Source organism: Lethenteron reissneri, chromosome 34 (genome assembly GCF_015708825.2).
Source record: "Lethenteron reissneri isolate LAM-NWPU_2019-01 chromosome 34, ASM1570882v1, whole genome shotgun sequence".
NCBI lineage: Eukaryota > Metazoa > Chordata > Hyperoartia > Petromyzontiformes > Petromyzontidae > Lethenteron > Lethenteron reissneri.
In genome coordinates, this window is record NC_083812.1 from 12,462,202 (window position 1) to 12,478,113 (window position 15,912).

The 15,912-nt window shown below is 43.7% G+C and overlaps 1 pseudogene; it reads left to right on the forward strand.

Annotated features, from left to right (window-relative positions):
- The first annotated feature begins 5,283 nt into the window (after nucleotides 1-5,283).
- LOC133350709 (cGMP-dependent protein kinase 1-like) overlaps nucleotides 5,284-15,912 on the forward strand; it is a 29,920-nt pseudogene continuing 19,291 nt past the window's right edge.

Here is a 15,912-nt window from a genome sequence, read left to right on the forward strand (position 1 = left end):
GAGATGTGTTGGTGGTGGTGGTGAGTGAGATGTGTTTGGTGGTGGTGGTGAGTGAGATGTGTTGGTGGTGGTGGTGAGTGAGATGTGTTGGTGGTGGTGGTGAGTGAGATGTGTTGGTGGTGGTGGTGAGTGAGATGTGTTTGTGGTGGTGGTGAGTGAGATGTGTTGGTGGTGGTAGTGAGTGAGATGTGTTTGGTGGTGGTGGTGAGTGAGATGTGTTGGTGGTGGTGGTGAGTGAGATGTGTTGGTGGTGGTGGTGAGTGAGATGTGTTGGTGGTGGTAGTGAGTGAGATGTGTTTGGTGGTGGTGGTGAGTGAGATGTGTTGGTGGTGGTGGTGGTGAGTGAGATGTGTTGGTGGTGGTGGTGAGTGAGATGTGTTGGTGGTGGTGGTGAGTGAGATGTGTTGGTGGTGGTGGTGAGTGAGATGTGTTGGTGGTGGTGGTGAGTGAGATGTGTTGGTGGTGGTGGTGAGTGAGATGTGTTGGTGGTGGTGGTGAGTGGTGAATGTAAGACCGAGGCAAGTCGTGATGAGCGCAATGCTGGTGAGTACTATTCCAATACGTGCAACAGCTTGCAGTCTGTTAGTCCCTGGGTATCATCTGAGGTGGCATAACCTGAGTGGTCAGCAATAACGAGTTATGTCATAATTTTAAATGAGTGGGTTATCAAGTACATTCATTTACTCTGATTAGCCAAATCAACACATCGGTGCCATAGGTGGTACAAATTGTTGCTATTCCCCCATGGACCACGTGTTTGAGAGCTCGTGTGCCAATCCGCCCAATTATTTTATTGGAATGACATTAAATTTCGATTCAAAGCTTTCGTGACTGCAGGGATTCATCTTCTTGGTTCTTTCGGTAAAGTCACCTGAGGACGGCTGCTTGCGTTGTGGCCGAAATGTCATGAGAATAATTTTATTATGTTTTATTTTTATTATTTTATTATTTCCATTCTACGTGACTTTACCGAAAGAACCAAGAAGATGGAATGACATTGTATGTATCTTGTATGCGAGTAGTGTTTGTGTTTTGTGTGTGTACCTCGCTTTACAGTGGCTTGAGATTCCCTTTCACTGATGTATGCACTCCAATGATTAATATTTGGTAATGCGCTGATTACCCAGAGTTCGTTATCCAGCCGCAGGGGCAATGGCCGCGAGGCGGCTCCGAGTAGTTGTACTGCACAAGCTATGGTCCCACAGTCCCGTCCAAGAGCCCTTGTATTCTCCAATCAGGTGGCCTAGCAGGGTCCATGGGTTTTGCCAACACATTTAATGAGTAAATTCTGCAATATTCTACTGACGCTATGCTACAAAATTATTATCCATTATAATTTATGTAACCTAAAAGAACTGTAGAAACATGAAAAGAGATTTACTTACTCTTTGGTTCTTTCAGTAAAGTCACGTAGGTGAAAAAAATAAAATAAGAATTTAAATAAATAAATAAAATCACGACGTTTCGATTGCAACACAAGCAATCATCATCAGGTGTGACAACCAGTAAACTAATTCTTGCTGTGGTTGTGATACCTGATGATGATTGCTTGTGTTGCAATCGAAACGTCGTGATTTAATTTATTTATTTTAATTCTTATTTTCTTGATAATTGTTTTTTTACCCTTTTATCTGGCAACAAAACTGACACCGTTTTTCTTTTACAAGGAGTCATGTTTGCATAGACCACAATACCTGCAGTCATAATGCAAACAAAAAACATAACTCTGATCATGTATGCACTGTCTTTGAAGTTGATTGGTCCACACCCGAGACAGCTTTCCTTAGAGCCTAGTCTCACATGGTGTTGGACCAGATGACGCCAAAAGGCGAACAACTCAAAGTTGTGCGCAAACATGACTCCTTGTAAAAAAAAGGTGTCAGTTTTGTTGCCAGATAAAAGGGTAAAAAACTAATTATCATATTTTTTACTGGCAAATGAGGTTCTAATGGTCTTATTTTCTTTTTTCACCTACGTGACTTTACTGAAAGAACCAAAGAGTATGGAACCTTGCAGTCACGAAAACTTCTAATCTAGAGATTTTCCTTATAACACATGACATGCAAACCCTTTCCTGTGTTGAAAGCAAACTTGTCCTGCGTTAAAACTAATCACTGATACTTAAATCATAATAATCTGTCCCTCGCCATAATACATACAAATATATTCTTTACACATCCCTTTTAAAGCTTTCGTGACTGCAGGGATTAATCTTCTTTGTTCTTTCGGTGGAGAACAGGTCTGTCGAGAAGGCAGAGTCTGAAGACGGCTGCTTGCGTTGTGGCCGAAACGTCGTGAGAATTATTTTATTATGTTTTATTTTTATTATTTTATTATTTTCCTTCTACGTGACTTTACCGAAAGAACCAAGACGATTTACACATCCCATCAACCACACCTTCTTCTGGGAGTCCATACTTTCAGCAGCACCGGTTTAGACATTCAAAGTCTCACTATCAACGGTGGTGATCTTCCAGCTGTTTCTCGGCAAGGACCTTTTCTGTTGGAGGCGAAACTACTTAGCACAAGTGGTGCAGCAGCAGCTGCTGTCAGTGCACTGCAAACTCACAACCCAAGAGCTTCTTCTTCCCTTCCACCTCCATTAGCTCCCTCTCTTAATGTCATGGTTATGAGTTTTCTTCTAAAATAATATTGCGCGTGAAAAGTTAAGCTTTGAATTATGTAAAATAGCGAAAACTAAATTTCTGGAAAACTCACGGTTGACAGCAGCCCACTTAAGTTTAATTAGGCCAAATATAGAGCCGTGGATAGATTATATTATTAACGATGTATCCATAAAAAAAATGAAATTAACTCAACACTTTACTTTTCGAAACGCTTCCCCTGAATTAGTTTCAGATTCAAAGTGATTTGAGGGGTCCAATGAGCATTGAGTCAGTGCTCATCTCCTGTTTACAGTCGTGGACATTCCACAATCCTATGGCCAGGGCGAGTCTTTCCATGGGACAAGCACTCTTTCCCAGAGGGATGATTTTCTGAGTCAACCCCCAGCCAGGATTTGAACGTAACCTTTCGATTGCGAGTCACTTGTTCAACCGCTGAGCCACCTGGCCAGATAATTAGTTTGGTTTATCAAATTTAGGCTATTCATAAATAATGTTATTTATATACAGTAATGCTCATTTAACACCAGTGAATTCAACTGTTAAAATTAACTAATTTCAATGTTAATTTCGTGGATATTTTTCGATTTAACTACTTTCTTCGTAAACAATATAGTCTCAATAAGTGTATCAAGATGGGGAGAAAGAACATTGTAAAATAGTTTTAAAACGCAATTTATGGACCTATTTATTTTTTATATGTACGTGCTGCGCCCGGTAGAAGTAATTGAAGCAGTCAGGGTGATTTATGATCAAAGACTCACCGATTCACTCGAGGAACTCATTGGCCATCGGTCGCCTCTTCGTCACTCTTTAATTGCTGCTACCAAGACACTCCTGAAAAGGAGGACTCAGACTCGGTGAGGTGTTTCTGGGTAAACAAGTATCATGATAATAATGGCTACTGTTCCTGTTAATTTCTACCAGACTCACTGTTTCGTCTCATCCACCAACTCACTCACTCGCCTGTCACTCACCAACTCACTCACCACACTGCAGGTCACAACACTTCTTCCTTCTGCTTCTTTCTTCACACTCCTTCACTTTGGAATTCTCTGCCATCGTCTCTCTACCCAAGTTCTTGCAAAAAATAAACTCGCTGAATTCAAGAAAGTGCACCCTCTTATCTTTTCCAACTTTGACGGTGCAGTTTGTTGCTGGCAATTTGACGTTTTCCTCGGCACCTGGGCAAATTAAAAGTCAGAATCACAACTTCACTCTTCTTGACCAATCACGTTTAAACCATGAACATTGAAATATGGCGCCTGCTGTCAAACCTGATTCTCACTCAAATATGCAATGGCCAATTAACCCATTTAGCGTCAACTGTTAATGAATCCTGTTCAGGATTGTTTTGAGGGAGAGTGTTGGTGTTGGTATCGTTTGTTAACTACCTCACCTGGTATAGAGGAAATCATGGGTTCGATCCCGACCCTGACGTGTGTATATTTGTAGTTTGTGTGTTCTCCCCGTGGTCGCGTGGATTTTTCTCCGGGTTCTCAGTTTTTCCCTCTCAAATTTAGAATCCACACGCGTTTAATCGTCTTTGGCTGCGATACATTTCCACATAAGCCACTTTGTTGAGCTATCATTTGTGGCCAGGTCGCTTATAAAACATAATAATAATAATCTAGTAGCTCAGTGAGCCTTACCTGGTAAAAAAAACACATTGTCCTGCGGAGGGAGCTGGTAGGAACGTTGGGTTGCTCGGTCAATGGCCAGGGTCAACAGCGGCGTGGTGTATTCCGCAAATGTGCCCGACTGTGAGGGCGGGCACAAGCCGGCGTGAGTAGGTTAAACGTTGAGTTTTATAAGGGCACCACGGGGTGACCAGCCCCTCCCCACCCAGCCCCACCCCTCCCGCCCCCACCCAGCCCCACCCCTCCCATTTTTGGATTCACGACGGACGAACGGACACAATAATCCCCTGTGGGCTGATGTAACCAGGAGGTTCTTACCAGTAATAATTAATGTAGTAGCTCAGTGGGCCTTACCTGATAAAAATTAAAGTTTATTTGAGTTTAGTTTAGATCGCAGACCAATCAGCGCGCTAGATTGGCAAAGCACTTTGGGAACTATTGAACGAAATTACGCGACCACTGTTTCTTGAGCTCGACCACCACCTCTGCGCCTGTTGCTCTCACGCAACTCGTTATTTCTACGCATCTCGAGTCCAACGCATACGTTTATTTAAAAAAAACGTGCCACATTCATTTGGCATTCTAACACGAAGCAGGAGCGCTCGTCACTTAGCGTCTAGCGCGACTGCTGTGCCGTGTTACTACAGTGCATGGTGCAATGATATTCCCCATTACAACTTTGCACTGGTTTTCCTAATTGACAGCTCTCCGGGGGAGCCCAGGAATGGGATTCCTATCTTGGTACCGTCTTGCAGCGCCGCCGCGTTCCCTCGCTCCCTCACCGTGTGCTTTGAACCCTGTCAGCGGCCCTCTCTTCCACCCTCTCATTACCGCTGTAAGTCTCCGCAGGGAGAACATTATATTTGTTACATCAGCATCGTGTTCAGTGACGTCCAAAGTAGATTGGAACGGCGCTGCATCTACTGCGTTGTGGCTTTAAATAAATCCTGAGCCTGTGGTGGGGTGGGCGACCTTTTTCGTAACTTTCTGAACCACCCGGCAGACCGTGTGCGCACACCTCTCGCCGTCGTTCCTCTCCGCATCGTAAATCAAGAGAGAGAGGAGAGAGAGGAGAGAAAGAGACGGGGTGATGCAGGCAGAGTGGGACGAGACCATCGGCAGCCCGGCACACGGCTGCTGCTCACGGTGTCGTCTCGAAGATGGGACGGGTGGAAATTTTACATCGGCAAAAGAGGCGGCGGAGGAGGAGGAGGATGAGGATGTGAAAGAGACATTGTTAGTATGGGTTTCACGCAGTTACGTAACCCTCGTTTTGGCATACCTCTGTGGACGATGACATTTGAACACCGTGGGGATACGTCGCGTAATACAAATGTGTGTCTGTGTTTAATAGCTCGAGTGTCATTAAGTTAGTATTCAGGAATTAAAAACACTCTTTGTGACTTTGCATTACTCTGGAAATCACAATGCTGTCATTTAGCTAATATGACTGCATAGCATTTTTTAGCATTCATTTTAGAACTTAAACAATCGCTAGCTACTGGGATTATTACCTCAACATATTTAACTGCGGTGACTGTAAATGCACCAAGAAAGACAATGTAATTGCACCTTATGAGCTTTGTACCTATTTTCCGAATCAAGGATAAAACATATTGTACTTATTAAACTATTAAATTGCTTTGCTATGATTTAAACTGTTCCAAAATGTGCCTTTTGTTTGCTGAATACCTGACGTGTTTAGTTTGTTCACGTACAAGACGCGAATCTGACCGCGTGCAACTGCGTTCGAGTTGACCGAATCACGCGTTATCTCCGCACGCCTCTCTCACACCTTTTTGAAGATTGCAATCGTCTGCCAGTCATTGATCACCCTGATGTGTTTCCTTCCAAAACCCCTGCTTAGGAAGGAGTTACAGATGGGTGCTATCCCCAAGCTGCAGCTGTCTGACTTCAGCGTCGTCAGAACCCTCGGCGTAGGAACGTACGGTCGCGTGGAGCTGGTGAGTCTCACGTTGCAAACGCACACTTGCCTTTTTAACTTATTGTACGGGAGAGCAGCGCTCTCATCCACCGTGATACCAATACTGCGAATCCATTTTCTGTAGCGGGGTTAGTAACGAATCTCCCCCCGCTTGTGCGCGGGTTAGGAAAAAAATTCGGTCGATCAGAGTCATTTCTTTTCGCTGGACTGTTCTTGTCGGCGAATTGGACTCCGTTTCCGCAACGACTTGGTTTTCACGGACCCTGCAGCTCATATAGACTATAGGAGTCGTGGGCAATAGGGTAGCAGAGAAGAGGAGTTCTCCTGTAGTTTTTGACAGAATGGCTATCTAACCAGTTGCCCATCGTTTACTCTTCATTACCCCTGCTTCCATCTGTTACCCGTGGTCCAAGTCTACTCTATTGACATAGATATTTATACTCTATTGAACATCTAGAATATACATTTACATTACCATATAGAATTACTGTTAATGTGGGTGAAGTCATGAACGCACTTCCCTGTGTGGCTTTGTAAGTAAACTAGCTGTTATACATGTGATTGGGGCACCCGTTGAATAGCACATTGCATCTATCGAGCATGCTGTATCATGCCATATTTGAGTATGCTGTATTTTATCAATCATTTCAATGTGTGGCTGTCAGAAATATCATTTCTGGACCCCTGTCAGCAGAAGATCAATTGAAAAACCAGAACAGCTACGTCAATATGCCTCTCTTACCCAGGAAGAGATGGTATTTATTCATGCTCGTTATGCAGCATTTAACGGTGAAGGTATTGACAAACTTGACTTGCAAAATCAAGCATTGACTCTGCAATGTTTTCCACAGCATTTAGTGTAGAGCTGCCACATTTTCCGCAGGAGGACAAACGCGGGTATATTTCTCGGTCAGCCAAGCTCCCTATCAAAACTGCACTGCAGTAATACTGTAAAGTTGAACCCAATCCCGCGACCAGATCTTGGCACATATCAATACAGACGCCAATTCCCGCACCCGCTGGGTCAAAACCAGACAGAGGTGGGCGAGCCTGACCGAGTGGCTGGCAATAGGGCACTAAACCTCACCCATTCCATTCCACCCAGTGGGTGAGATCATTTGAAAGCAATTGCCATCGTGCGAATTTAGGCAAAAAAGAAGTCACCACGATCAGTATTCACTGTGCGCTGTGCAGGGACAGCAGCAACCGTAACGATGCACGCAAGGCAACAACGTACTGTTGGTTTTCCGTAATAATAATAAGAATATACGCTTGCTATAAAGAGGAATACGACACTACATACACCATTGCAAATGTAAAGTTAGTGATCGGACATGCAAACGAACTTAACGGGCAAATGAAACATTTCACCAATGTCTGATTTTGACTTAGAATTTAAATTGAACAATAATTTATAATCGGTGTTTTGAGTGGTTCGTAAAAAGGTGCCCGTACGGACCGACAAAAAAATCTGCGACGTAGCGGTCCTCAATTGCATGCGATATGCACATCACCTGCCATGCGATGGGACGCTGCTGCCATTGCGACAGACGTGGGCGGATGGTGTAGAGCAGTGGCTCTCAATTGTGGGGAACGCGCGGATCCCTGGGGGTACGTGCCAATATCCCAGGGGGGTACGTGAGGTGATTGATAATTGTGTGAAATTAAATCATACATGCGAGTCATAGGTGAATAGTCATGTATGAATCTGCCAATTTAAAACTGCGATAAAATTTAAATCCATATGGTAACCGATAACGAAAATACCTTCCTAAACCCATTGATCGTACACAATGTGGTTTCCAAGAGTAACCAGCGAGAACGAATAAATGACGCCGTGCTTGCAAAGCACGTGTTGATTTTTGTATTCGCTTGCAGTTACTAGCAAGTTAGGATACCTCACAACGTGGACAATTGGTTAAAATTTTGATGTTCATTATTCACACATGTATTTCTCAGAACCATGTTAGGTCAGGCAAGGTCAGGCAAGGGGGGTAACTCGGTTGAAACAAAATTTAATAAGAGGTACAGTAGCCCAGCAAAAAAGAAGGTTGAGAACCACTGGCGTAGAGAGCTAATTAATACATTGTCAGTGCCGTCAGCTGGGACAATGGAAGGGCTTGGATGTGGGTCCCATCCGCGGGTGAAATTGCCCCGTCACCAGAGACTGCGCAGAAGAGCACCATCGTACCCAGTTTGGTTTTCACTTAGTTCAGCGTAATTACAGCTCTGATGCCTTATAAAATATTCAATGGAAAAAAAAGACTTCTTATAATAGTTTTGCATCACACTAGGATTCATATCAAATTGAGAGGGGGAGGGGATCTTGCCGAAAACATCTGGCAGTTCCCCAGCGTTGATTCAAGCTCGCCTGACTGCTGATGAGGCACTGCGTTTGTATGTGTTTAACCAATTATACAACTTTAGACACCCAAGGAGGCAGTATGGCTGATGGGATACCTACAAAAAACACGTGTATTTTTATGTGGAGGGACAGACATGGGAAGGAGGAAAATTGCCTGCTTTATGATTTCGTTGTTGAAATCCTCACGTATAACTAACACAGTTTGATGATTCCGTATTGCCAATAAGAGATGGGTACTAAACACTCCGTGCGCAGAAGTGAGATAAATCTATCATTATTATTTAGAATGATCAATCTATCCATGAATATCGATTTAAAGCTTTCGTGAGCGCAGGGATTCATATTTTTGGTTCTTTCGGTAAAGTCACGTAGAAGGGAAATAATAAAATAAAAACATACAAATAAACAATTGTTTAATTTTTTATATTTTATGATTTCCCTTCTACGTGATTTTACCGAAAGAACCAAGAATATATATCCATGAATATATTGCTCCTTTTGAAATATTCCTTCCCATTTGTTTTCTGGGACATGGACTAGATTTGTTTCACATATATATATAAAATCATACGAACTTTCAATATTCTGTAGAGATTGTTAGTCTGGCAGTGCACCCACATTATAATGGCAGCAGCCGCAGGATCCGAGAATTGGCGACCACGAGATCGCGTGCGGTCAGGCGGCCAGCGGAGTGAGGCACCATTGCGGTATCGGAGAGCGGTCATTCGAGAATGCGGTGTGGGGAGCTCACACTCCCAACAGCGAGCAGCAGTCAGGGTGATTGATGAATGCTGCGGTCAGTTGCCTCCATATCACTCTCCTATCGCTACTACCAGATCCCGTGCACTTCGCTCGTTGATTCCTCCACCCACGTTGAAGACTCGGTCTCTTCTAATGACTGTTTCGTCTCATCCTGTACAACGGTGTTCAACCACCGCACTGCAGGTCACGACAACTCACTCACTTACTCACTCACACTCCCACTTACTACATTGCAGGTCACCTCACTTCTCTTTCTGCTTCTTCTCTCGCACTGCTTCCACTTTGGAGTTCATCCTCCCAACATTGTCTCTTTTCCCAAGCTCAACAAACGTGTTTACACTCTTATATATTAAAACTTTGATCATGCTCTTTTTTTTTGCTAGCCGCTTGATGATTCAGTCCGTTTGGCCTATGCTCATCACCTTGGTGAAAACAAATATAAAAATGCAACCCTGCGTGTGGAATCTGCGTGGCCTCGTGGCGCACGCATGCCCCTCGTTCAACCTTAATGGTCACCTGGGGCACATACCCTGACAAGGTTTCCATTAGAGTGGCTGTAGCAGCTTGGGACAGCTGTCGCATGGTCCTGGCTGGCCAGCATCACTATGTTTCGATTTAAAGCTTTCGTGACTGCAGGGATTCATCTTCTTGGTTCTTTCGGTAAAGTCACGTAGACGGGAAGTAATAAAATAATAAAAATAAAACATAATAAAATAATTATTTTATTATGTTTTATTTTTATTAAGTAATAAAATAAGAAAAATAAAACATAATAAAATAATTATTTTATTATGTTCCCTTCTACGTGACTTTACCGAAAGAACCAAGAAGAAGCATCACTATGGTTCTATTGCTGGAGAAGTCATCAGCTTGTGTCAAGCCATGAAGGAGATTGACTATTTGGAAATGGGTGCATCCATCGGGCTGGGGAAGGAGTCAATAATCATATAATAAGCGGCGCCACGGTGGCTAGGAGATGTTAACTCTCTCGGCTGGTGTACAGGAGGTCGTCGGTTTGATGCCGACACAGACGCCTATATATTTGGAATTTGCATGTTCTCCCTGTGGTCGCGTGGTTTTTTTCTCCGGGTCCTCTGGTTTTTCCTTTCACATTTATAAACATGCGTTTAGAGTATTTGGCTGCTATAAATTGCCACGTTATACGTCACTTCGTTGGGCTGTGATTTGTAGACAGTTTGCTTCTGAAAAAGAGTTATATAGCTCAGTGGGTCTTAGCTGGTAAAATAAAATAAATCATAATTTATAAATGACGATGCTCACCTGATCCATATTTCTTTTTGGGGTAGTCCACGTGAAAGTTTAATGCAAAAAATATTGTCATTAACCCCTCCACCACCCGCCAAGATTGTCACCATCACAAAAATACGATTTATACGTCCCAACGAATTGTTCAAATGTTGACCAATGCCTGCGTTTTAAGTCCACGCCACACCTGATTGGTGGGAGGGCAATTCGTTAAAAAAAGGTTGTGAAGACGTTTTATTGTCAATTGTTCAACGTACTTTGTGTTACTGTACCGGGCAGTTGCTTTACACGTACGGAGTACGATGTCACAGCTCTCTCTGTGTAACATTGCAATCGATGTTTATCGCAACATAGCGGCCGTGCCGTGACAAGCGTCTGAAACCACATTTAATATCGCAATGGTTCCCCCAACGAACGCAACGAGTATTTTGATGGTACGATTTTATTGATTCTGTCAAAATCGCGGATTGCATGACAGCAAAAAAAGTAGACAAAGGTTAACCGTGTATAATGAAGCAGCTGTTGACGGTTCAAACGCAGGGGCGTCCATTAGTAGAGGAATTAGTAGAGCCACTCTTAGGGTTGGTGTTGTCCGGCTGATAAGCAAAGCCGTGCCCAAGAATGCGACCCCCTCGGGATTTTCCTCGCACGCACGGCACTGTCGCTAAACGCTTGAGGTCTGCATGCGGTGGAAGAGACGACGTTTCGCTACACCGACACACCTCACAGCATCACACGCGTGGACACCGTCGCTTTCCACAACGTTCCCCGTCTCTCACGCTGCGATGTCTGCGCAGAGGGGGAATGGTGTTGTGCGTGGATTGCAGGACGCAACGACTTTTACATTTCAATCTCCGGATGAACCTTGCTGTAAGGTTGCTGTAAGGTTGCTGTAAGGTTTCTGTAAGGTTGCTGTAAGGTTGCTGTAAGGTTGCTGTAAGGTTGCTGTAAGGTTCATGCAACGATTTCCAATTTGTAAAAACACAAATTTTGGCATCGTGAAAGCAGGACAAGGCCAGTGTTGAACGACTGAGACAAAATCGGTCAGATGTCTAAAACTAAATAATTATTTGCATAGTTGCGGAGAATGAGTAACAACGTAAATAAGTAGACAATGCACCCCCTAATCATGATGACCTCACCCTGCTGCTGCTCTATATAAGAACGGGAGACACAGGAGAGCCTCACCATTCTGGCGAATTGCCCGATGATGCTGATTGCAATTACCAGCGAAACGTCGTACTCAAATTGTAAATGTTGTTGCTTCAACACACCGGTGGGCTAAAGCAGTGAACTATTTGTCTTTGTCAACGTGACACATTTTTACTGATTGGCCGTGTCGGGTGGTGGAGGGTTACGACACATTTATAAATAAACGCGATCTAAACCCAAAAATCGTTGATTATGAATAACATTGGTCGCGAAAGCCTACGTGTTAAAATGCACCCCCTACACATGTCTATCCCTCCACGTAAAAAATAAGTATTTTTTACACATCCCATAAGCCACGCGGCCTTCTGGGATGGCATAATTTCACCAGTGTTGGTTCAACACAATAAAATTCTGCCTATAAACATCTGGCAATTCACCAGCATTCGTTCAAGCAAGGCTGACTCCACTAATGAGACACTGAATGTTGAAACCGGTCCAGAGTTCGCTTGCGTTGAAATAATGCACTGCAAAGAAGGTCGTGTCGCTGATGGGATGTGTAGAAAATGCTTTTGTTTCCGCAGAGGGACACACATGCGAAGGAGGCGTAATGTGTACTTATTTATTATGTTGTTACCCAAGGGCACGTTGGGATAACAGAGAAGCAGAACCATTGACTCCTTATTCATCGGTGTAGTTATGGGACCAACTGGGTCCACAGCGTAGACGACGGAGACATTCAATGCCGCATTTGGAAAAGTGTTTCATGCGCAATAGAAGAGTGATACATTAAATTATATTTCAAGTTAATATAGGCATATTTAAACGTATTAATATTATAATATATATGTTTTTAAGATTATAGGCAATTGAAAATTTAATAAGATCAGTTTGAGGGTTATTACAGCTATTACTGGTAGACTCAAGCAAGCTGAAGACTGTAAATTTTAATAGATTTGTTTAATTCCTCAACAATGCAATTTGCTGAGTAGGTAGAGGTGGTATGGTTATTTCATTAATTTGTAGTATAAATTATTCCCTGTGGATTGTCTGCTAGGCTATGCCTATTGAAAGTATTTCGGAGGATGATTGTGTTGTGTACATTATAGGAAGGTCTCTTGTTTAGAAATTTGTGGACTGCCGATTTATTTTAAAGTCAATATCGCAAGTATGTTTGGCAACTTTAAAGCACAGAAGTGACTTATTTCAAGTACCGTAACTGTTTTGTTTCTGTTGCATACAATTTTAATTTAAAAACACCGATATAATCATTGTTTGGTGTGAATACAAATGATTTATAAAGAATACACAATGCAATGTAAACATTGTTTTGGTGGTGTAAATATGGAAATTCTCATTGCTACGGTAAAAAGTTAGAATAATTTAACGTGATCTGAGATTGGTGTGATGTCTCGGGGCGTACCACGTATTTATTCAGATGATGGCGAGGGTTTGGTTTTGTAAATGGCTGCGTGGTATGTGATGTGTCGGAGGTCGTTATAAGTAATGGCATAAAGCAACACATTAATTCAGTCAGCTCGACGCACATCACACCCGGCCAAGATACTGGCCCATTGGAGCAGTTTGAATGTGATTGATAGATTGAAAATATTTGCCAAAAATATATTGTTAAGGTTCTGTGCCTCGTCTGCGCTGGCTACACGAGATTGCATAACGACACTCGTGGGAGGGCGTATCGGGCTGATTTTGCATGCAGACGCTGTATTTTGCTATTGAGCCCCCCTATGTAAACTGTGTAGCTTTTATGCCCCCCCCCCCCCGCCCGTGTCCTGCCTCTAGGGACACTGCGATTTTTCTTGTGGCCCTTGTTGAGAAACTATGGGCGACCTCGTGCCGTTCTTCAGTTTACAATGAAAACATTCAATACTGTGAATCAGAGTGATCTCCTGCTGCTCAAATCTCCTGTTTATCATTCAGCAGCTTTGTCAAGCGACAAAGCTGCCGAATGGAGCTGGCAAGGAATCACCCCCAGTGAGGAGCTCGCATCTGGCCCCAATTTCAAATGGCTCACATGGTGGAGCCTAAACAGACTGAAGAGAGTTGGTTTGAGCAGATGGGGGGGGGGGGGGGGGGGGGGGGAGGCTTCTACACAACCGAAAAATGTGATTGGTCAGGGGAAGCAAACCATGGATCATCTCCTGAGATGCCCTGCAGTACCACAATGCACTCCTCAATATTTGGAAATGCCCACACCTGTGCAGAAAATTGGGAAAATACCATACACGTTGGACAGGAGACACGAGGAAGAAGCCCTGAGCGAGTGGTGGAAATTCCGCAGTCCTATGGCCGAGGCGAGTCTCGGTATAGGGCAGCCACTGTTGACATTCCCACAAATGTATACTTCATCTATTGACCACGGAGGGAGGGATGGTGATGATGTATACTCTTAGGTTTTTTCGGTAAAGTCACGTAGGTAGAAAATAATAATAATACAAATAATATAAATAATAATAGAAATAAAATGCTAAATCACGACGTTTCGGAGGCAACACAAGTCTCCGTCATCAGGTGGGACCGTCACAACTAGATTTACTGTATCAATTCCAAGAGACAACGGGCGGAGTCGCTCGTTGCGAGCCACTCGCAGACACTGCTGCTGTGCCCAGCCAGATTCCATTAAAAAAAAACACAAAGAATACTGTCGCACATTTCAGCTGCTGTGACAAACACTCGTGACTATGGCACAAGCTCTGGATTCTCGTCCTTTGTTAGAGGCTTATTGATGCTCTTTCAGAAGCGCAGTAGTTCCTCCATGTCCAGTTTTAGGGACTCTTTTTTTTTCTCTGATTGTGAGAGTCGCAGGACATTTCTTTATACCGTCACCATTGCCAAATTGCCCGATGATGCTGGATGTAATTACCAGCGAAACGTCGTACTCAAAAATTGTAAATGTTGTGGATTCACTCTTCAACACACCCGTGGGCTAAAGTAGTGAACTTTTTGTCTTTTGTCAACGTGGCACTTTTTACTGATTGGCCGTGTCGGGTGGTGGAGGGTTACGACACATTTATAAATAACGCGATCTAATCCAAAAACGTTTATTATGAATAATATTGGTCGCGAAAGCCTACGTGTTAAACGTATATCCACGTACTGTATAACTACTTATCGTTACGTAACCTCGGGTTGCCACCTTTTCCACAGTCCTCAGCCATCCTCCGTCTGTCGAAACTGTGCCACGGTACATACCAACGGAAATACAAATCATCAATTTAAATACAAATCATCAATTTAAATACAAATCAATGTCAACACATATGCCAATTCCCGGACTGTCCGGTTCAAGCGAACCGGTGTCGACCTTCACCTTAAAGGAGCAACACTGCTTAAAATCCACTTAGTAATTCCCGATGGGCTTCAAAAGGAAAACTATTTAAAGATAAACTGAGGAGTCATACTTGGCAGCTGAGGGTACATGACAGCGTGCCTTGCATGATACTATGATGTGTTTTCCATTAGTGCCGTGGGCCTGAGCTAGTTAGGAAAAAAATGTTTCGCGTTTACTCGACTTATTTACAAAAAAGTTAATTATTTAAGCTCGTAAAATGTATTCCTGTCGCGATTTTACTTAGGATCGTCACCTGTTTAAAATTAACCAGACCAAATGAAATTACTACTGTTACTCTGAGCAAGAAATCAGTGTTTACATGTTAACCGGGTCTCGTGAACTGTTGAGCCTGTTACATAACCACGGCTGTATGCCAGTTAATTATTTAAATACGGAGCTTGCAAGACGCCAAATGCTTGAGAGGAGCAGTCGGACGGCCGGTGTCTATTTGTTCAAATTAGCGCTTTCGCGTAACCCAGGATCGCATCGCATAACCGCCGTTGCGACCCTGGTGATCACAACGTCGTGGCCAGCTCCGGTGGCCCTTAGCCCCTTGGCCGCAAATCCTCTCGCGCCGACGGCTCCTGGCGCTTGCGAGGAGAATTCCCGGAACGTCGCGCCGCAGAAGCCGCCGGGCGCAGGAACGACAAGAAGGCAGCCACGGCGAGGGGCTCCTGTGCTGGATGGCGCTCACCACTGAACGCCAAATGTTATGATAAACTTGCGCGTGGCAGCAATATGTTGGGGGGCTAAATGCCAACGGCGAGGTCTGCGAGCCACGAGAGGGCTTCAAGAGAGAGTTCGTGAAGTGT